The sequence below is a fragment of the Saimiri boliviensis genome, chromosome 1 (genome assembly GCF_048565385.1).
Source record: "Saimiri boliviensis isolate mSaiBol1 chromosome 1, mSaiBol1.pri, whole genome shotgun sequence".
Classification (NCBI taxonomy): domain Eukaryota; kingdom Metazoa; phylum Chordata; class Mammalia; order Primates; family Cebidae; genus Saimiri; species Saimiri boliviensis.
Genome location: NC_133449.1, coordinates 105878451 through 105902665, shown reverse-complemented (window position 1 = coordinate 105902665; position 24215 = coordinate 105878451). Strand labels below are relative to the sequence as shown.

At 44.8% G+C, this 24215-nt stretch overlaps 1 long non-coding RNA gene across 1 annotated transcript in view; it reads right to left on the bottom strand.

Annotated features, from left to right (window-relative positions):
- Positions 1–1979: 1979 nt before the first annotated feature.
- Positions 1980–24215, bottom strand: part of LOC141585049 (uncharacterized) — a 157262-nt gene continuing 135026 nt past the window's right edge. The window contains exons 2-3 of the long non-coding RNA XR_012518318.1: positions 9702–9804; positions 1980–7291 (exon numbers count right to left, since the gene is read on the bottom strand). This is a non-coding gene — a long non-coding RNA (uncharacterized LOC141585049). The remainder of the gene's footprint in view (positions 7292–9701; positions 9805–24215) is intronic.

The window sequence follows — 24215 nt, the reverse complement described above, 5'->3', positions numbered from 1 at the left end:
CAAACATCTTTCCAATTTGATGTTTGTTTTTTTTATTTCATTCATGATGCATTTAGCTAACTCCATTTTAATGTTATTGAATTTATTAATATTTTCTTTTGTGATTTCTGACTTTTAAATCATACTTTAGAAAGCCTTGTAAGGAAAAGATCTTTCTTTCTTTCTTTCTTTCTTTCTTTCTTTCTTTCTTTCTTTCTTTCTTTTTTTTTTCTGAGACAGAGTCTTGCTCTGTCACCCAGGCCGGAGTGCAGTGGTGAGATCTTGGCTCACTGCAACCTCCACCTCCCGGGTTCAAGCGATTCTCTTGCCTCAGCTTCCCGAGTAGCTGGGACTACAGGCACATGCCACCATGCCCAGCTAATTTTTGTATTTTTAGTAGAGATGGAGTTTCATCATGTTGACCAGGATGGTCTCTATCTGTTGACCTCATGATCCATCTGCCTCAGCCTCCCAAAGTGCTGGAATTACAGGTGTGAGCCACTGTACCCAACCCATTATTTCTTTAGGATGATATTTTAAGGGGACTGAGCCAGGCCAGAAACCATTCAGTAGGAAAATATTCAATGACAACCACCACTTCACTGTCTTTCTGCATGTGAAGATCATGGTATGCTAAGAGAAAGATGAGAAAACAGGTCATCTATTTTCAAGGAGGGTACACAATAGAGCTTCCCACCTGAGGAACTTTTTTCCATAAGATGTCTGTATTAGTCCATTCTTACACTGCTATTAAGAAATACCTGAGACTGGGTAATTCATAAAGACAAGAGGTTTTAATTAGCTCACGGTTCCACAGGCTATATAGGAAACATGACTGGGGAGTCCTCAGGAAACTTACAGTCATGGTGGAAGGTGAAGGGGAAACAGGCACATCTTCACATGGCTAGAGCAGGAGGAAGATAGAACGTGGGGAAATGCTACACACTTTTAAACAACCTGACATCATGATAATTCACTCACTATCACGAGAACAGCACCAAAGGGAAAATTCACCCCATGATCCAATCACCTCCCATCACGTTCCACCTCCAACACTGGGGATTACAATTTGACATGTGATTTGGGTGGGGACACAGACCCAAACCATATAAATGTCATAATCTAGAAGCCCAGCTCCTGTGTAATCAAATCCCTCTGCTTCTTGAGGTTCTGTTTATTTCTGAGCCATTCCAATAATTCTTCTAAGATTATGGGGATCTCTTCCCATTAATCCAGCAACTTCCATGTCAGTTGGAATCTCCCAGCAAACTTCAATCTGGCAATAATTGCATGAAACAAATGAGTCTGGCTGGGTCAAAATATAGCAGGTCAAGTTTCTCTAGGGAATTCGATGGGATTTCTTTCGTGGACATTTAGATTTTTTCAGTTCTAGGGATTTCATTGCTCTCCTGTGCCCACCAAATCCTGCCTCACTAATTCCTGCCATGTTGGCCCTGTCCCTACAACAGGGCTTTCACCTCTGTTTTCAATTTGGTCTCCATATGTAGCTCTAGACATGGATGCCTGCTCTGAACCCCAGCATGGCAGTACAAAGCACGTTCACAGTACACTGGTTACCACTTCAGCTCACTGCATCTTGGGCTGCATTTTCACTACTATCCTGAGTCAGATGAGACAGAATGCTCATACACACAAATTATATGATGCAGGTCTATTAATTACAAATACACAAAAAGCCAAAGATTCATGACAAGCCAGTTCCCCAAGGCTCAGGGGAGCTTCCCAGGGCAGATGGAGTCTCATCTGGGCACGCCCCACTTGTACTGTAGCTGAGGGACCCCAGAAAGAAGCCCTCCCTGGTGTGACCCACCACTGGGAGATCTATGAGTCACTGGGCTAAAGCACTGAAGGACATCTGAGGGGCTGAAGGCTGTTCCAGCCAACTCCTCCTTATCAGAAGACACTGCATCTACCTTATTCTTGACAGCTGCAAGTGAGAATGGCAGAAGAACCTGGTCAGTCCACGGCCACCCAGAAACTGTCCTGCAAGCATCTGGTAACCTGATATCATTCCTGCTCCTGTCCACACTTCCCTAAAAACCCTACCTTGTGCCCTGAGCCAGTTCAGACTCTAGGTCAGAGAAAAGCGATCCTGGAGATGCATTAAAAGAAAGCCATATTCAGGAACAAGTATCTGCCCAATGGACTTGGTCTACAAGGGAAGGGACTCAGAATTTGTCAAAAGCAAATGGGTATGGATTGGGGTGAGACAGAGTTAAGTACAGGTCTTCCCTTGACCAGTTGTGTGGTCTTGGGCAAGCTATTTGGCCTCTCTGGCCTCAGTTTCTGTAACTGTAAAATAGGGTTGAGAGTAGCACTGACTTCCTAGTATTGTGATAAAGATGGAAAGGCATGCAAGTGCAAGCACTGGGTCCTGTGCTCAACACAGAGTAAATGCCAGAGTCCACACGTGTGGGGCTGGAGCATGGGGCTATATGGTCTTATCACACACCCCTGTGTGGGCACACGTGCAGATGCTGCAGAATCAGAAGGAACAGGATAGGCATGAGTCTGGTAGTGACAACTGAACCCAGCACCTCCTCTGAGCATCCAACCAGAGACTCACAGGAATAGAAGCCTGACTTTGCCCACATCACCAGCCTTCTAGGTCCCCAAAGCCTTGGGCTCCACCCTGGAACCCCAGCACAGTGACTGGGCATCCCGAAGCTTTCGTACGTCCTGCAAACAGAGCTAGTCCCATTTTTCAGTCTTCCTCACCTGGTCTCCAGGGCACTTCCTTGATTTTCTGTCCCCGCCCCTCAAAACACCCTAGCCATTCCTGAAGTTTGCATAGAGGAAAGAAACACCTCCCCAAGTCAGTCCTGAGTTTAAGATCACATCATTCCTAAATCAGAATACTTATAGCCTGAGAAATCATTTATTTGTGCAGGAGGAAGTCAGAGCTCAGAGTAGGAATGACTTGCCCAATGTCAACCACAAGTTGGCTGTCAAGACAAAACCAGAGCATTCACATGCCGACCTCCTGCCCAGTACTCTCCGCCAAACGGCTGTGGATCCCAGACCAACTGTCTCCCACTTTTGGGGGAGAGTCTCCTGGTAAGAACTCTGCTTTTTCACTCTATCTGGGATGAAAATAGAACAGACTGACTTTGTAATGTCATCAAATATTAAGCTTGATTTTCCCAGCTACTGACATCCAAATTGCCAGCAAGCTTGAAAGCCCCAGTGGAACCCGTTGGCTGTGCTAAAAGAATCAGGGGCTTGCCGCTGGGGAAGGGAAGCAGCCCCTTCTCAATGGCAGGAGGAGATGGGCTGGAGGAAGTGGGGCCTGCAAAGCTCAGTGACCACTAGGGAGCCAGGGACAGGGCAACAGTGGATAAAGACAGATGGGGGTAAGGGTCTTCCATTAAAATTTTAAACCACAGGCACTCCATGACCAGGCATACTTGAAATGCCATCCCTGGGAGATGGAAGCCAAGAGGCTGTTAAGGTTATTGTGTGAAGTTGCCAAAAATAAAAGACATAATGCATCACTTGTCCTTTGGACGTTTTTTGAAAGGAAAGTTATCCATGACAGGGAACACATTGTGCAAATGGGGGCAGGGAAATCAAGCAGAATTTTCTCAGCAGTTTTCCTGAGAGTAACACCAAAGCCTCATCATATTTGAGAGGTAGAGTTAGAAAAATCATTAGAGTTAGAGACATGGGTGCCAGAGTTAGAAAATTCTGGATTTGGTCTCTGGCTTCATAACTTTTTTCACTGAGTAGGTCCATTAACCTCTCTGAACCTTGGTGGCCCCACTTGTAAAATGAGGCTAATAACACCACCCTCAAAGGGCTGTTTTGAGGATTAAATGAGTTGCATGACCAGGCACTCCATTTTGATTATTGGCTCATGCCTATAATCCCAGCACTTTGGGAGGCCAAGGCAGGAGGATCAGTTGAGGCCAGGAGTTCAAGACCACCCTGGGTAACATAGGGAGATACCATCTCTAAAGAAAAAAAAATAGCTGGGCATGGTGGTACATGCCCATAGCCCCAGCTATTCAGGAGGCTGAGGTGAGAGGGTCGCTTGAGCCCAGGAGTTCAAGGCTGCAGTGAGCTAAGATGGTGCCACTGCACTCCAGTCTGGGCAACAAGGTCAAGGGCAAAATCCTGTCTCAAATAAATACATGGGGTACATTGTAAAGAACCTTGAGGGAAACTTATCCCAAGTAGAGTCTTAGAAAAATAGAGAGATGGTCTATTTTCGAGTTTAAAATTAACTTTATGGTTTAAATAATGACTTAATTTTTCATATGGGAAAACTGAGTCCCACATGAAAAAGTGACTTCCCCATGGCCACCGACAGCAGAATTGAATTCAAGTCTTTTGATTCTCTGGAAATGGGCTTTCTCATATCAAGGAACACCTCCTCCCCAACATCTCCTCCCTTCTTATCCCCAAAGCTCAGCATCTCTTAGATATTCAGTATGAGGTATGGGAGTGCAGGAGAGAAGACAGACTGTGTGTTACTGTTTATGACGCTCAGCCTTTCAAGGCAAGGCTCATATCTAACCCTGCAAAGTAGATGATCCCTGTGCAACTTTCCTAAGAAATCTGAGTCCTATGAGAGTTAGCATAGCAGGGAGAGAGAAAGAAGGACAGAAAGACTCTTAGAACCAATCGCAGCAATGGCCAGGTACAGTGGCTCCCACCTATAATCCCAGCACTTTGGGAGGCCGAGGTGGGCAGATCACTTGAGGTCACAAGTTCGAGACCAGCCTAGCCAAATGATAAAACCCTATCTACTAAAAATACAAAAAAATAACCAGATGTGGTGGCACATGCCTGTAATCCCAGCTACTTGGGAGGCTGAGACAGGAGAATTGCTTGAACCCAGGAGGCAGAGGTTGCAGTGAGCCAAGATCGTGTCACTACACTCCAGGCTGGGTGACAGAACAAGACATCATCCAAAAAAAAAAAAAGAAGCAAGACTCCATCTCAAAAAAATGAACCAATCACAGCAAGATAAAGGAGCTTTTCTCTGATGCAGTTTTCAAACAATTGCAGAAGGAGAGAAGTCATGAACAGCTATGGCTGAATGTGTGGAACCAATGAGGGAGAAGATGAATGCTGTGATGCAAAGTTGTAGAAGAGTCCATGTGAACACACACCACGCATGTGCAAAAGGGAACAGGGACCCTAGCAGGACTACAGACCACAGGATGATGGAGGCGTCATCTTGAGTTAAATTAAAGTGCTCAGGCTTTTGTTTCTTCCTATCATCTATCTTGTTGGGAGTTTTCTGATCTTTGCATTGTCAAGTGCAAGTATAATTTAAGTAGCTGTTTTCATGCCCTTTTGTGTAGATCTGGGATGTTTCAAACCATTAAAATATTTTCTCCTCTAAGAAGTTGGAGGATGGAGTGAAACCATGTGCCCCTCACATCCACCTGCAGGTAATGCTGATTTTACTACAACCACAGGCTCTGATCCCACATGTGTGAGGCACTTACCAGCGAGCATTCAGGGAAGATGCTTGGCCTCAGGCACATGCATTCTAGCTGGAAGGCAAAGGTGAGATTGTGCACAAGTAAGAAATAAAGAGATGGTACTTAGAAAATCATGGAATGAGGGGAAAGGGAAAGAATCTGGACATAGATAAATTCAGTTCTCCAGCCTGTCAAATGGAGACACTGAGTGGACCAGAGAAGAGAAATGACTTGGCCAAGGTCACACAGCCAGTTCAGGGTGCAGTGAAGACTAAAACCTGTCCTTTTGACAAGCACCCTGTCTGCTTATGCTACTCTCTTCTTCTTCTTGTTGGTGACAGGAAGGAACTGAGAATGTTTCATCCATCTTCTTGTGCAGACAAGACCCTCCTCCTGAGCCCAGATAGACCCCTCAATCAGAAAAAAACCAAATCACGCCTGTAATCACAACACTTTGGTAGGCCAAGACAGGCAGCTCGCTTGAGACCAGGAGTTTGAGACCAGCCTGGGCAACATGGTAAAACACCATCCCTACTAAAAATACAAAAATTCACTGGGCATGGTGGCCCCCTCCGGTAGTCACAGCTGCTCTGGAGGCTGAGGTGAGAGGATGGCCTGAGCCTGGGGAGGAGGTGAGCCACGATCATGCCACTCCACTCCAGCCTGGGTGACAGAGAGACCTTGTCTCAAAGAAAAAAAAAAGAAGAACCAGAAGCTGCAACTGGGTTGCTCTTTGGTCTTGCCTTTCACTGTGTGCAAAACCCTGTGCTATTCATTCTACCTCTCCTGGTCTCTGTTACTTCAACTGAACACCTAGGAGTTCACTGCTTGGCCACAGTATGGACAGAATAATAAGAGTTGCCATCTGTAGAGTGTGGGTCACCAGGCTGTCCAGTCCAAAGCACGCTATCCATGCTGGACTCGCCTTTACTGTGTGTTAGAAGTTGAACTCAATGCTTGTATTAAGTATGAACAAGGCTTTCCATCCTTACTACACTATAAAGATGGCGCTACTCTTACCCTCATTCTAAAGTTATAGAAACTGAGGCCCATAGAGTCCAAATAGACTCCCTAAGACCTGCAACTGGTAAAGGGCAGACCCATACTTAATCCTGCCTCACCCTACCCTACCATACCCACTGCTGTTAACAAATTTATCATCCTCTCCCCAATGCCATCCTATTCATTCATCATCATGACTCACATGTTAACCCCATTTCCCAGTTAAGGATACAAAGCTCAGAGATTAAGTAACTCACTCAAGAATGGAAAGCTAATGCCAGACACAAATGGGCTCATGCAAACATTGGTGTGACTCAGAGTCTTTGTTTTGAAGATACCTGCCAATGTCACTATGTTTAAATGCCGTGGTTGACTTCTAGTTGGAAGTGGAGGGGGCGCATGCATCAGTGAAGGTCTGAGCCTGGAGATGAGCATGGGATCCTAGAGCATGAGCTGGAAGGTGAAAATCAGGATTTGAGGACTATGGTGCACAACTCAGTAATGTTTGGAACAGGCATAGTGTTAAGTGATACAAGTTTGGTGGCACACATGACAAGATTAAAAGATTCCAAATGATGCTCAGTAAGTCACTGCCACCCTGTCCCAGAAACATTGTGACCTGGTTGCATCGTGTCTATTAAATTGCCGAATTAAGGATACTGCCCCAGGGGGTTGCCTTTCAGCCCTATAAGGCTGATGCTGTCCAACTCACCTTATATATCCATGAGTTGAGGCTCTTCAATGTCCCAATAAACACAGATGTTCTTGTAACATGGCTTCGTGGCTCTTACCTTTTACCTTCAAACAGCTGATCACCCCACACCTGGTCTGCTGGACATTTGCCATGATAATATCTATTGACAGATACCAAAAAAAATAAATTTTGATAGACTGGAAAAAGAAAATATGGCATATATACACCATGAAAAACTAAGCGGCCATAAAAAAGGATGAGTTCATGCCCTTTGCAGGGACATGAATGAAGCTGGAAACCATCATTCTCAGCAAACTGACACAAGAACAGAACACCAAACACCATATGTTCTCACTCATAAGTGGGTGTTGAACAATGAGAACACAGACACAGGGAGGGGAACATCACACACTGGGGTCTGTTGGGTGATAGCCAACAGGGGAGGGATAGCAAGGGGTGGGGGGATTGGGGAGGGATTACTTTAGGAGAAATACCTAATGTAGGTGTTGGGAGGATGGAGACAGCAAACCACCATGGCATGTGTATACCTATGTAACAATCTTGCACGATCTGTACATGTACCCCAGAACTTAAAGTATAATTTAAAAAAAAGAAAAAAGAATCGACAAACTTCTTGATTAGACTGATTAATAAATAAAGGAGATACAAATTACCAACATTAAGATTCAAAGAGAAACATCATGCGACATACAAAAAATTAGAAGGACAAAAAAAGCGTATTATGAACAACTTTATGCCTGCACCTTTGATAGTACATGTGGAAATGGACAAATCTCTTAAAAGATACAAACTAATAAAACTTACTCCAGAATAAATAATGTAAATAAATAGTTCATTAATTATTAAAGCAATTGAACTAGAAGCTAAAAGTGTACACCCCCCAAAAAAAAATAAACTAGCACATTGAATCAAAATGGTATGGTGAAGCTGAAGGCATTTCTGGTACACTGCGTCCAAGCACACAAAGAACCCCTCTCATCCACAAGGCCGTGTGGGACGGTGTTTTCAGCAGCTGTCATTAGCACATGAGCTAACGGGGCGCTGGTGGCTACCTCCCCTGGTGGGGGATTTCAGCAGCCTCCACTGGACTCCCACAAAGGGCAGAAATCATGCTGGTGTGACCATGGCAAGCTAAAATCCTCCAGAAAAGCCTGTCTGCCAGGGGACTCTGATGATTTGTAATCAAATTGTGTTTCATTAAAGAGAAAGTGTCCAGAGATTTTCTGTTGGCTGCATTCTTGCAAATTAAAGATAATGGAGTTAACAGAGAACAATTGTAAGTCAGATACCAACAGGTGAAATAAGCCCAAGGAAACTTCATCTCTTTTGTTGCATGTATGTGGCTTGTGGGTCCTGCTTGGGCTGGCAGAAGGTGAGCTGGATTCTCTCCTTGCCCAGAAAGCATGGTTCACATTAAAAACAGCTCAGTGGGTCCTAAACCATGTGACTTGGGGCTGGATAGTCCCTGGCCCTGACTGTAGTCTTTTGTAGGGTGACCACCAACGTGACCATTTTGCCAAGAAATGGGAAGTTTCCCAGGGCATGGTACTTACAGTGCTATTAATTATTAGTAATTATTAATATTAATAAAATCAGGAAAATTCTGGACAAACTGTCATGAATTGGTCACCTGGCTGAGCTTCCCAAGATCCCTGACTGTGCTGATATTCTGTGAATATTCCAACTAACTCTAATTTTCTTGGAAATTGTTGAGTCACAAGAACCCATGAGTAACAAATGTGTTGTGAGCCTAACAGGGTTTCAGCTACACAGAAGGGACTCCACAAGCGCCTCACCTTCCCTGTGGTCCTGGCCAAGCACTGTCCCCTCTGCCTGTTCTGAGATCTCACAGTTCTGAAGCCTCCAGAAATATTATCACCTGCCACCTTCACCACATATATGCCTCCTTCGTTATGTAGAGAACGCAGTTTCTAAAGCAACAACCTGCAAAGGTTGGCAGATGTCTTTCTTCCAACTGAAACTATGAAGCCCCAAAGCACTTTTGTGATTTTTCTTGAGGCCACATGGAGCTAGGGCTCCACTACATGTCTGTGGACTCCAAGCCCAGTGACTCACTGACCACGCCAGGCTGCTGCTGCATCTCCCCCGACATACATCCAGGTACCCTATGGTTTCAGACACGTGAGCACAGGCCTCCAAAGCACTGTGTTGCCAACCATGAAACACCTGCTCACTACCTGCGCCTTTTGTCCAGAGCTCCTCACTTTCTGGGTACCCACTCACCACTGGGCACCTCACTTATGGTCACACCAGCATGATTTCTGCCCTTTGTGGGAGCCTGGTGGAGGCTGCTAAAGTCCCCCACCAAGGCCTGGTCAGCCCATGTGTTAATGCCCCGTGGAGGAAGGGGTGATCACCTGAGGTCAGGAGTTCAAGACCAGCAATGCCTTAGCACCATCTTTGTATCCCAGTTAAGGATACAAAGCTCCGAGATTAAGTAACTCACTCGAGAACGGAAAGCTTATACCAGATACAAATGGGCTCACACACCATTAGCATGACTCTGAGTCTTTGTTTTGAAGATATACCTGCCAATGTTACTGTGTTTAAATGCTGTGGTTGACTTCTAGTTGGGAGGCGGAGAGGGTGCATGCATCGGTGAAGGTGTGATCCTGGAGATGAGCATAGACTCTGAAAGCATGAGATTAAGGAGCACCAGATTAGAGGCCTGTGCTCAGATAAGGGCTTGCGTTCTAGCAAGCCCTTATCCAGGGGTCAACCACACTCCACATCATACATCACAGGACCTCCCTGCATCATCGGGTCTCAGTCCTTGCTCCCTCCTCAACCCCAACAACTGCCCAGGAGTAAGGGAAAGACCTGAAAGGAAGACAGGTGGAAGAGGGGCAGCCTGCCCCACTCCACCATAGCCAGAGGTTCCTAGAAGCAGAAACCCTTGAAGCCTGGTATCCTCCGAGACCCAAACTGGGCCAGAGAAACCCAAAACCCCAGTCAAGAGGGACAGAAATCCAGGAGGAAACGGGGCCTGAGAGGAAGCAGCAGCGTGTGATTTTTAATTTACTTTTTCTTGCCCTGAGACAAAAATTAATTTGACTTGGAAAAAAAAAAAAGTAACTTCTTACTTGACTTTTAAAAGTAAAATTTCTGCAACTCTTTTTCCACTTAACAGAACATTTCCTCGACTTCTAAGGCATAATGTTAATATGCGCCAAAGATGGGGAATTCCCTGGGCTCAGCGCACATATCATTAAACTGATTTTTTCCTAATTTCCTAGTAATACTGGCTGGGTTATGCTAACAGGAGAGTTAACAGCTAATTTTGCTATAGGGAAGATAATAACAGGAAATGATCTTTAATAATGAATTAAACAGACTCCTTGGATCCTGATTCTTTTTATTAGATAAGGTCAATGGCATCCTAAATGAGCAAATCTGTCCTAGGCCGGCAACAAGATATGGGGGAAATTGGCAAGCCGACTCCCAGGATAAGGCATGAGTGCTGAACAGCAGACTGCAGATGGCAAGGGGTCAGGCACAGTGGAAAGTTCATGAGCTTTGGACTCAAAACTGGATGCTAACCCACCCTCGCTGTGGGACCTTGAGCAAGACCCCACCTCTCCAAAGACGCCTTCTGAGCTGTTCACAGGATAATAATTCCTACTTTGTGGAGCTTTGGAATCCATCCTATTTGCTCCTTTCAGTACATAGAGAATGCAGTTTATAGAACATCTGCACATGCATATGTCAATCAGCTCTCAGAATAACCTTAAAACAGAACATCCAGATGAGAATAACCCCATTTCAGGACAAGGAAGGTCAAACATTGCCTAGAAAGAACACCTTGCAAGAGGAATAATTAGGACCCCAAGGCTGGTCTTCTCACTCCAGTTTATTTCATCTACATTACCTTTGTGGCCAGGTGTGGTGGCTCATGCCTGTAATCCCAGCACTTTGGAAGCTAAGGCAGGTGGATCACCTGAGATCAGGAATCAAGACCAGCCTGGCCAAAATGGTGAAACCCCGGCTCTCCTAAAAATACAAAAATTAGCCAGGCATGGTGATAGGTGCCTGTAATCTCAGCTACTCGGAGGCTGAGGCAGGAGAATTGCTTAAACCTGGGAGATGGAGGTTGCAGTGAGTTGAGATCGCACGCCACTGTACTCCAATTTGGGCAAGAAGAACGAAACTCCATCTCAAAAACAAAAATGTATATATGTACATATATATATATAGTCATTGTTCTGTAAACTAGTTGTCTTTTTTAACCATGCAGTTTTTTTTTTGTTTGTTTGTTTGTTTGTTTGTTTTGTTCTGTAAACTAGTTGTCTCTTTTTTTTAACCATGCAGTTTTTTGGGGGGTTTTTTTGTTTGTTTTTTTGTCTTTTGTTTTTTTTTTGTGAGACAGGGTCTTGCTCTGTCACCCAGGCTGGATTGCAGTGGGTGACAGAACAAGACCCTCTTGCAATCAGCTCATTGTAATCTCCACCTTCCAGGTTCTAGCGGTTCTCCTGCCTCAGCTGTCCAAATTGTTGGGATTACAAGTGTGCACCACCACACTCAGCTAATTTTTTGTATTTTTAGTAGAGACCAGGCTGGTCTTGAACTCCTGACCTTAAATGGTCTACCCACCTCTGCCTCCCAAAGTGCTGGGATTATAGGCACACCCAGACTTAATAACACAGACTTTTTTTTAATAAAAAGTGTTTCAGGAGACATCACAAACCTATGTATTTATTAGTCATATGCATGTTCTACTCTATTCCTAGCATAGATTTGTATACATCAAATACGCATAAAAATAGAGGAAGTCAACATAAACTACGTATCAACTGAAGTTCTAATGTTTTCTTGCAGGAAGAGGGAGATACGGATAAATTGGAGGGTTGGGAGAGCCAGTTGTTGGCCGTGGAAATCATGATTGCCTTGTGGCTGGGAGCAGCTAGACCTGCCTCCTTCCATCAAAGAGGAAACGGAGGCATGGAGAGGTTAAAGGTTGTCTCGGGATCATGCAGAACTCACCTCACCCTGCCCAGGTCCCTTTGCACTGAATAAAGTGGAATTGGTGTTGATGCCACAGCCTTAGGGAACCACAGAGGGAGTCTGAGTGAGCGCAGGGTGAGACACAGCCTGCTTCTGAATGCTTAGCCCAGTAATTTACACAGGCATGGAGTTTTGCCCTAGCCAAAGTGCTGGCTCGCGTCCTCCTAGCTGAAGCCCATGTGTGGAGGTTCCGGTTCCCCGAAGTTTCCAAAGCGGGGGATGTAATTACAATGTTTTAAAGCAAACAAACACACACCCGAGTGGGAGGACTGCATATTTATTTGACTAATTAGAGGAAATTCACTGAGAGGATGTACAATAACATCAGCCTCTCTCTCTCTTTTTTTTTTTTTTTTTTTTTTTTGGTAATACTAGTTGACATTTTCTTTTGACATTTTATTAGTAGCTCATCTTTATTTTTATTGTGCTCTCAATAAAGTACCAAGGCAAAGCATCGTACTCTCTGGCAATAAATGAGTGTGAATCATGCATCACGTAAATAACAGTGTCTCGGGAAGCCGGAGGGGCAGAGCGCCAGTTATCATCCTGATGCTGGGAGGGGAGTGGAAACCTACGGGCATTTATTAGGCACAGTCTAAGGCTTTCCAATTTGTTGCCTGGCTGCTGAGAGCACTGACTGTGCTCAACCCAGTTCCCAAAGAGGCTGCTGTCAGCACTCCTGGGTCCAAGCTGATATTGCATCCTGATGACCAAGAAAGACACACAAGTCAGTAGACATCCCAGCCCCTTCTGCTGCCTCCATGTGCCTGCTGTTCATCCCAAGAAAGAGGCAAGAAAGTGCTGTCTCAGTCAGGACAGTTAATACATGTTTTCTGAGAACCCAAACGTGTCCAAGCTCAGCACAACGTCGCTAAAAGAGCAACTTAGAGCACAGTGGATCTGGATTCAACTTCAGCTCTCTGAGTCTCCATTTTCCATCCATAAAATGGAAAGTAAATACCTACCTCATGGAGTTGTACTGATAATTAGAAAATTACATAAAGCAGCCAGGCATGGTGGCTCATGCCTGTAACCCCAGCACTTTGGGAGGCTGAGGTGGGCAGATCACTTGAGGTCAGAAGTTCAAGACTAGCCTGGCCAACATGGTGCAAATTCATCTCTACTAAAAATAATAATAATAATACAAAAATTAGCCCAGCATGGTGGCGCACACCCATAATCCCAGCTACTCAGAAGACTGAAGCAGGAGAATCACTTGAACCCAGGGGGCAGAGATTGCAGTGAGCTGAGATCACGCCACTACACTCCAGCCTGGGCGACAGAGAGAGACTCCATCTCAACAAGAAAGAAAATTACATAAAGCATCTAACACAACGCCTTATGCAGTCATGTGTCCCACTAAGATTTCTTGGGGAAAATACAATTAACTCAGCTCAAGTAACTTAAAACTAGGACGTAGTAGTAAAGGAGTGTGGAGAAATTCACCCCAAAATATGGCTCCCTGGGATATGGAGGAAGCCCTATTGTATCAAAGGCCCTTAGAAGGCCTTCAGATCTAGAAGACACTTTTGCTAGAAGAGACAGATGCTAGAAGGGACTTTTCCTGATCTGCATAGAGACACGACAAACCCACGAAAGACAGCAATCGTTTTTCCTCCTCAACCTTCTGTCTCTAAATCCTCTACCTCTCCCAAAGCACAGGCTGCAGCTCCCTTGTCTGCCCAAAGAAGAAAACAATTACCTCTGATCCCTTCCCTGAAATGTCGCTAACTGAACCCATATGGCAGGAAGGAAGACCTACGTCTGTCAACACACCTGGAGAGGTTTTTGTCACAAACTGTTGTTTGCTCTGCAGGCCCAGCTGATTTTGCCCCAGACGGTTGTATGTTCTTCAAGCCTATTAAATCCTCCTAAAAATCATTTACTATCCCCCTAAAATCACCCACACTTCCCCATCTCCCTTTCCCCTAAGAAACCAGGATATATAAGCATCGGTATCCCACTGAGCAATCACTGGGATTCTCTCACGGTGCACAGTAGTCATAAATTTGTATGTCTTTTCTCTTATTAATCTGCCTTTTTGTGAGGTGATTTTTCAGCGAAACTTCTGAGGGCAAAGCCAGGAAGCCTTCCCTTTGCACCTCCAGTATATACATAATAAATGCTCCTAACAGACACCGTAATAAAAACTCTTTATTTATTTTTTTTCTTCCTTAAAGATACCCACCTTTCTTAGTGGTGGAGACAGAGGAAGTCAGAAACACAAATCACTGCAGTATATGACTGACTCCAACTGGTTGGGCAAATGGGGAGCCACAGAAGGTCTTTGAGCAGCAGAGGGGGATGGCAAGAGCTGTACCACAGGCAGAGAAGCAATATCACCTGTAGCACTGGACAACTGAAATGTGGCCAGTCCACACTGAAGCATGCTGTAGGTGTAAAGTGCACACTGGATTTCCAAGACCGAGTGCCATATAAAGAATAGAAAATAATCATTAATGTTTTTACAGGCCGGCACAGTGGTTCATGCCTGTAATCCCAGCACTTTGAAAGGCCAAGGCAGGAGGATTACTTGAGGCCAGGAGTTTGAGACTGGCCTGGGCAACGTATAGAGACCTTGTCCCTTCAAACAATAAAAAATTAGCCAGGTGGGGTGGCTTGAGCTTGTGGTCCCAGCTATTCAGGAGGCTGAGGCGGGAGGATCACTTGAGCCCAGGAGTTGGAGGCTGCAGTGAGCCAAGATCATGCTACTGCACTCCAGCCTGGGTAACAGAGCAAGACCCATCTCAAAAAAAAAAAAAATAGTTTTTATACTGATCACATGCTGAAATGATAGGATTTTGAATATATTAAGTGCAGGGAAATATATTTTTAATGCATTTTACCTATTTCCTTTTCTTTTTTAATGTGGCTACTAAAAATATTCTAAATGACATATGTGACTCAAATTTATGTTTCCACTGGACAACACTGGCCCGGGAATGTTTGCCGGAAGTATCAGAGCATGGCTGGGGGCAGCGACAACATCTGGGCCACTTCATTCCAGCCAAACTGCTGATGTCCTCTCAGCCTGGCCCTGCCTCTCCCGCTGCCAGTTCACCGAGTAATTCACATGCCTTAGAGCACAAAGCCGCGGCTCCTGAATGTGCTTGACGATGCTCAGAGAGTTTTGCAAAGTTGTGTCAACAGGAAACATCCAGACAGCGTTCTCAAACACCCCATGGTATCCAGAGGAGGGATCCAGCGCCAAAGTGCCTGGCTCAGCCCCATGATCTGGTGGCCATAGCTCCCTCCCAGCAGCAGCTATTTCACAAGGTAAATTAAAAAGCATCCAGCGTTTTCCTCTCCAACTGGCACCAAATGGATTGTTTTTCTGTAACTATTTCCCTGGTGGAGAGCTCTCTAGAGTCTGCAGGATCTATCCCAATGGACCCATGCCTGATGCTTCCAGGGATGGAGAATGGACAAAGCGGATATTGTTTCCCCGCACTTGGCTTTGGTCTGCGTGCCCCAGGCTCAGGCTTGAAATTCAAACCAACCATGCCGCTGACCTTCTGAGTGGGGACCTTAAAACTATGCCTCTCCTTTTCTCCATCAGCAAAATGGTTATGCTGGGTTGCACGGTCTGGAACATTGTGGGAGAAGGCATGCTACCAGGGCGGTTAAGCCAATGTGTTCTGCAGTCAGAAGGTACAGGTTTCAAGTCCCAGTTCTGCCACCAACAGGCCAGGCAGCCTGGGGCAAATTAATTTGCCTGTGTGAGCCCGTTTTCTCATTTGTAAAATGGGAATGCAGAGAGGGGTGACCTCACAGGTTGCTGGGTGGTTAGATTAGATAATGGGGGAAAGATATGCAGTGAGATATTTGGCACCTAGGAAGCGCCAAATAAAGTCATCCAATAAATAAAGATTTCACAGTTTGTTTTGGAAGCATTTGTCCAAGCCTCAGAAGGCCTTGGTCCTTGCTGGGGTCTGACATCTCTTCCAGCTGCTGCTAAGCAACTCAGGATGCTCAGATTCCGATGCTGCTTCCAGATCCAGAGGCTATGCACCCAGCAGAGGCAGGAACAGGGAAGGGCGAGGGAGAGGGCTCTCTTTGGGGATGCTTTCAAACTAGAAGGAAGCACAGCTGGGACTGGGGGTCCCAAAATCTAGGCAAGAACAATGCTATCATTTTGTTTTAGAAATTCCTTAATCTTACCATTTTTTATTTACATTTCCGTAGTCACATTTTGAATATTCAAAGTCTCAGGGCATAAACAAAAATTTCTCAGAACTATCAGCGACTGGGTGGCCCCACGGCCTCTTAGCTAAATTTGTGTTTGGTTTTTGTGGTTGTCTTTTTTAGGTTTTTTGTTTGGTTGGTTGTTTTGAGACAAAGTTTCACTCTGTCGTCCAGGCTGGAGTGCAGTGGCTCAATCCTGTCTCACTGCAACTTCCACCTCCCGAGTTCAAGCAGTTCTCCTGCCTCAGCCTCCCGACTAGCTGGGACTACTGGTGCCCGTCACCACATCTGGCTAATTTTTATATTTTTAGCAGAGATGGGGTTTCACCATGCTGGCCAGGCTAGTCTCAAACTCCTGACCTCAAGTGATCCACCCACCTCAGCCTCCCAAAGTGCTGGGATTGCAGGCATAAGCCACCATGTCCAGCCAAATTTGTGATAATAAATAAATGCTCTCTCTCTACTGAAGTCAGGTGAAAAGCAAGATATTTGAGGGTAGCTTCATCTTTCTCTAGGATTTTCTTTTTTTCTTATCCTCTATATTCTTATATTATATCTGGATCAGTTTCATCATAAATGTCATACATAACTTCAGAATTTTTCTTCCTATTTTGAGGTAGCAAAGGTGACATTCTATTTCTAATTCATTCTCTCAGTATATATATATAAAAAATCCCTAATATTTTCTTGAAATCCTCATGACCTAGATAGAATTCCTAGATAGAATTATGTAACTAAAAATTAAAAGCAGTTATTAAGGTTTATTTTGTTGAATATTATGAATGCAGGTTCTGCAAATATTGTAATTGCGATATAATCTAATTTCTATTATTCTGCTCTGTATTATTATTTAAATTTTATAAACATTGCTTGGCTCAGAAAGGAAATAATATTCTTCCTGAAGCTATCTAGCTAATACTCTCAATATTTATATTAACTATCACTCTGTCTCCCCATTTATTTGTCAATTGAAAAAATTTAAGATGATTTAGTAAATTGAATTAACTCTCATAATCAAAATTAATTATTGCAACACTTGACTCTCACAACAATTTATACTTTCAACAATTGATAAAATTAAAAAAAAAAAATTGGCTTGGCAAGGTGGCTCACACCTGAAATCCTAGCATTTTTGGAGGCTGAAGTGGGAGGATCACTGAGGCCAGGAGTTCAGGACCAGTTTGGGCAACATGGCAAGAACCTGTTTCTACCTCCCGCCCCCCAAAAAAATCACTCTATAATACTTTCAGAATACTTACCCCATATTTGAAAGTGGATATTTCCTATTTGGATAGACTATGTTAGAGGGGAAAAAAAGGAAAGAAAAAGAAAAAAATTTTTAAAGAAAGTAGATATTTCTCCACATCCTCTCCAGCATCTGTTGTTTCCCGATTTTCTAATGATCGCCATTCTTACTGGTGTGAGATGGTATCTCAATGTGGTTTTGATTTGCATTTCTCTGATGACCAGTGATGATGAGCATTTTTTCATATGTTTGTTGGCCTCCTGTATGTCTTCTTTTGTAAAGTATCTGTTCATATCCTTCGCCCATTTTTGAATGGGCTTGTTTGTTTTTTTCTTGTAGATCTGCTTCAGTTCTTTGTAAATTCTGGATATCAGCCCCTTGTCAGATGTGGAGAAATAGGAACACTTTTACACTGTTGGTGGGAATGTAAATTAATTCAACCATTGTGGAAGACAGTGTGGCGATTCCTCAAGGACCTAAAAATAGAAATCCCATTTGACCCAGCAATCCCATTACTGGGTATATATCCAAAGGATTATAAATCATTCTACTACAAGGACACGTGCACACGAATGTTCATTGCAGCACTGTTTACAATAGCAAAGACCTGGAACCAACCCAAATGCCCAACGATGATAGACTAGATAGGGAAAATGTGGTACATATACACCATGGAATATTATGCAGCCATCAAAAACGATGAGTTCACGTCCTTTGTAGGGACATGGATGAACCTGGAAACCATCATTCTCAGCAAACTGACACAAGAGCAGAAAATCAAACACCGTATATTCTCACTCATAGGCGGGTGTTGAACAATGAGAACACATGGACACGGGGAGGGGAGCACTACACACTGGGGTCCGTTGGGGGGAAATGGGGGAGGGGTGGGGGGTGGGGAGGTGGGAAGAGATAGCATGGGGAGAAATGACAGATACAGGTGAGGGGACAGAGGGCAGCAAACCACACTGCCATGTGTGTACATATGCAACAATCTTGCATGTTCATCACATGTACCCCAAAACCTAAAATGCAATAAAAAAAAAAAGAAAGTAGATATTTAAGGCCAGGTACAGTGACTCATGCCTGTAATCCCAGCACTTTAGGAGGCCAAGGGGGACAGATCACAAGGTAAGGAGCTCAAGACTAGCCTGGCCAGCATGATGAAGCCCCCTCTCTCCTAAAAGTACAAAAAATTAGCTGGGCTTGGTGGTGTGTGTCTGTAATCTCAGCTACTTGGGAGACTGAGGCAGGAGAATTGCTTGGACCTGGGAGGCGGAGGTTGCAGTGAGCTGAGATCACGCCACTGCAATCCAGCCTGGGCAACAGAGTAAGATTCCATCTCAAAAAAGTAGATATTTAGATAGTACAATAAATCCAAAAATATACCGTCTCATATCATTACTTATTGTTAAATAAATGATCGCTCAATCATGGACGACTCACAATCTTACAGATCCCAGAAATGGCATTGAACTAGGCATTTGGCTGTTCAGCCATTCAAAGCTGAATATCATGATCAAAACCAAACCGTTTCCATCTCTGCATCAGTCAAGGCCCAACCAGAGAAACAGAAATCACTTAAATTGAATTAATGCAGAAAACTGGTTATACAAGTATAATGGCTAATTTTGTGCCAATTTAACTGAGCCACAGGGCACCCAGACATTTGGTTAAATGTTATTCTGGGTGTGTCTGTGAGGGTTTTTCTGGGTGAGTTTAGCACTTGAATCCATAGACTGGGTAAAGCAAATTGCCCTCCCAATGTGGATAGTTCCCATCCAATCCATTGAAGGCCTGACAAGAACAAAAAGGTGGCATGAGGGGGAATGTGCTGTCTCTGCCTAATTATCTTTCAGCTGGAACACCAGCCTCCTGCCTCTGGACTTGGGCTGAGGCTGTAACTGACACCATCAGTAATCCTGGTTCTCAGGCTTGGGACTCAATCAGGGAATACACCACCAACTCTCTTGGGTCTCCAGATTGCCACCATAGATCCTGGGTCTTCTCAGCATCCATAATTGTGTGAGCCAACTCTATATATGCATGTGTGTGTGTGCAGATGTGTGTGTTTGTGTGTGTGTGTGTGTGTGTATCTCCTACTAGTTCTGTTCCTTTGGAGAACCCAGACTAACTGAACAAGTAATGAAGAGTACCAGGGGACAGTGATGTAATCCAAAGGTCAGAAATAGCAGGAAAGTCTCACCTCTAGGCTGGAGGAAGAGAAGGAAGAAGTGGAGTTACTGGAGCCCAGAGCTGGGATCGCCCAGTGGAGGCTAGAACCTAAGAGGACTTCTGTGGCAGGGGCTGAAACCACAAAACCACAGAGGAGATACAACCACTGCCTGAGAACCCATTGGAGACAGAGTGAGGAGGAGGAGAACACTGGCTTCTTCTTTCCTCCTACCTGGCAGTCTCCTAACAGTGCATCCCACTGGCTGAGCCCAGCTGGAAGCCAGCTGGCATAGGAGCCTCTGGGGATCATCCCAAATCCCTGTCCTACAGACCAAAGTCAGGTAAAAGCAAGAAATAGACCTACCCACAAACATGCTCAGGACCATCCCTACAGAGTTTCTTATCCTCATAGGAACCCTAAAAAGTAAGTGGTGATTCCTAATTACCAGCTGAGTAAGTGTAGTTCAAAGACGTAAAGTAACTCTCCTAAGATCACACAGCTAGTAGACAGTGAAATTCAACATCTCAGCAACTCTAAGAGCCCCCCCCCACTTTCTCTATTTTTATTATTAAAGTACACAGCAATTGTTGTAAAAATTTTTTTAAATCCAAAAATAAAAGAGAACTGCCCTAATCCTACGTCTCAGAGCTACCACCATTGCAGATGTTTCCCACTCTAGTCTTTTTCCTAAGCATAATAAACACCTTTCCCAGCAAAATTGGAGTAAGCCGGACATGCAGTTTCATGTCTCTGATTTTTCTATCTCTGCGATCACACTGAGAGGCAGAGTGGTACACAGTGAGGAAACACTCAATGCCATGTGGGCGATAAGTCCTGGCTCATTGCCTTACTGGGCTGCCGTTTCTCCATCTGTAACACGGGGATTATTCTGATATTGCACCTGCACCACAAGGTTGCTGGGAGGAATAACTGAGTTATTCCTCTTGAAGTCTTAGAGCAGTGTCTGGCACATTATAAACACTATTACCATGACTATTATGTTTCCATGGCAGCAAAAATGCACTCGAGCACCATTTTAAACGGCCGCATACCATTCCATTGAAAGAACGGATGGACAGAAGTTATTTAACCACTTCCCAATCGTTGGACACTAGGAGTCTTTCCAACGTTTTGCTGCTATATCCAATGATAACAGCCTCAACATAAATCTTTTCCCATCTGTGATTTAACTGACTTTGATCCTAGAAAAGCAATTGCTAGATCTAACGATAAGAGCTTGTTTAAAGCTCAATGCATGGTGCTAAATTGCTCTTTGGAGCAATCTGCACCATTTCTGTATCACTTATGGGGACATACCTGGCAGCCTGGGCATTATCAAGTAGTTCTTTCAATGTTGTTATTATTTTTGCATACATGCCGAGCAAATGAGCAATAGTCATAGCTGTCATTTTAGTCAACGTGTCTTCTCTTTAGCTACCTCAGTGAAACTCATCCACCCCATCTCTCAGCACTGCCCACCAACACCCGTGTCTTTTCTGCCCACACCTCCTGACATAGACAAACCATCCATTTCCCAGCCATCAGCTGAGATGCAGGGGAATAACTGCTCCCAGGGGACTGAGGTCACTGAGGATACCAAAACATGGCCATCCCAATTGCTCATGGGACTTGTCAGTAGCAGCAATGACAATAGCAAAAGGCAAAAGAAAGAAAGAGAGAGAGAGATCAGCTCTGCAGTGTTTGGAAGAAAGGCTTCTGGGACCAAACCTCAAGATACACCAGAACCAGTGGCACGTTCTAGGGGCCAGAGGTGCACGTTTTCACCCAAGGGGTAGGGCAGGCAACACTTGGGAGGTCCCAGTTGCCCAAAAGCCCTGCAGAGTCAAAGGCTCCAAGGCCCCAGGTGAACGGGGATCAACCTGTGACTTCCAATTAGGAGGACAGATTTCCCGCTGCCACTGCCTGGCTCCTTTGAGGTCACCCACAGAACACATGGAGTATTTTATCCAAATACCATTGAAAACAATAGCTTTTCAAAACTGCAGCTGTAATTCATCTATCCAGGGTAGAACCAAGACACTAACCCTGCAGCGTGTTCCAGGTGCACGGGGACTCTCCACAAATGTTTACAGAATAAATAAATCAACGTAGTAGGGAAAATTGGTTTGGGATTTGTCAAAAGTTCTGACTGAACTGAACTCTCTTGTCAAGACTTAAGAGATCATTAACAGAAGAAAAAAATCAATATGTTTTAACTGACTGATGGGCAAGGCATTTTGCCAGATGCATGGAGACATTAGAGAGAAAAAAAGGATGGTTCCTGCTCTCAAGCTGTTTTGGTTAAGAGTGTGCCCTTGGATGCAAAGAGATCTGTGTTTGAGTCTCAAAAACCCAATTCAATAGCTGAATGTGTGTAGGCAGTCATCATGGTTTAGTCTTTAAGACTCAGTTTTCTCATCTGTGAAATGGAACACTAACAATAACCACCTCCCAGAGCTGTGTGAGAATAAATGAGATGATGCTTGCAACATGCCAGGCACTGAATGGACAAAAAATGGCAGCTGCTCCTGTTTATTTTATTTTTATCAACAAAGATGGGAAGAGGCTGTTCTGATCACTTCAGCAGCCCCAGATGAACTGCTTCTCTGCTCTATAGCAGAAAGATCAGGCTCTATCAGTGATTGGATTTAGGTGGTCATCCTATCGCCTTATATCTTAATTACAGCAGCAAATACCTTGGTTTTTGTTGTTGTTTCTTTTTTTGAGAGACAGAATCTCACTCTGTCACCCAGGCTGGAGAGCGGTGGCATGATCTCGGCTCACTGCCGCCTCAAAGTCCTGGGCTCAAGTGAGTTTCGAACCTCAGCCTCCTGATCACCTGGGACTAGAGGCATGAGCCACTGCACCTGGCTAAAGACCCTATTTCTAATAGGATCACATCCACAGACCCAGGAGTTAGAACTTCAGCATCTCTTTATGGGGGGCACAATTCAATCCACACTGGCCATACCCTTCCAGTTGGCTGGCTCCTTCCTTTGCTTAATGCCAGGCCCTGCCCAAACCTCACTTTCCCAGGAGGCTTCCAGACCCGCCCTGTCCCAAGCAGCCTCACACCTGTCTGCCCTCCCCTTGCTTTGACTTTTCTCCAAAGAACTTGTCAGCACCTGCTATGTCTTGTATCCCCTGTTTGTTATCTGCCTCCCTGACCACTGCATAAACTCCCTGAGGGCGGGGGCCAGTCTGGCATGCAGCTGGCACTCAATAGATGTTTGTGAAATGACTGAGACACTGGGTGATAACTGTAGGGTCGCTCTGCTGGGACGCTACCTTTCTCCTCCCTGCCAGTTACAAAGCTTCTTCTCATTTGGGGGACACTGTGGTAGTGGGGAGTAGTGGCTTCCTAAAGACATCTTCATCCTGGGAACCAGTCAATGTGACTAATGTAGTTTGCATATTTGTCTCTTCCCAAATCTCACATTGAACTGTAATCCCCAGTGTTGGAGGTGGGACCTGGTGGGAAGTGGACCCCTCATGGCTTGATGCTATCTTTGCTATAGTGAGTGAGTTCTCTTCGGTTCTGGTCACTTAAAAGTATTTGGCACCAGCTGGCCCCAGTGGCTCACACCTGTAATCACAGCACTTTGGGAGGCCGAGGTGGGTAGATCACCTGAGGTCAGGAGTTCAAGACCAGTCTGACCAACATGGCAAAACCCTGTCCCTACTAAAAAGACAAAAATTAGCCAGTTGTGGTGGCGCATGCCTGTAGTCCCAGCTACTCGGGAGGCTAAGGCAGGAGAATTGCTTGAACCTGGGAAGTGGAGGTTGTAGTGAGCTGAGATCACACCACTGCACTCCAGCCTGGGTGACAGAGTAAGATTCCACCTCAAAAAAAAAAAAAAAAAAAGGATGTGGCACCTCCCTGCCACCACCACCACCGCCCCACTTGCTTCTGCCCCCACTTCTTCAACTTTTGCCATGATTGTAAGCTTTCCGAAGCCTCCCCTGAAGCAGAAGTCAGCACCATGCTTCCTGTACAGCCTGTAGAACAATGAGCCAGTTAAACTTCTTTTCTTATAAATTACTCAGTCTCAGGTATTTCTTTATAGCAATGCGAGAACAGCCCAACATGATGACCTTACATGATAAAAAGGAATTCTGCAATGTGATTAATTTACAGATCTCAGCCTGGCGCGGTGGCTCATGCCTGTAAACCTAGCACTTTCGGACGCTGAGGTAGGTGCATCACCTGAGGTCAGGAGTTTAAGACCACCCCGACCAACATGGCAAAACTCCATCTGTAATAAAAATACAAAAATTAGCCAGGTGTGGTGGTGGGTGCCTGTAATCCTAGCCACTCATGAGGCTGAGGCAGAAGAATCACTTGAACTTGGGAGGCGTAGTTTGCAGTAAGCTGAGATTGAGCCACTGCACTCCAGCCTTGGAGACAGAGTAAGACTCCATCTTAAAAAAAAA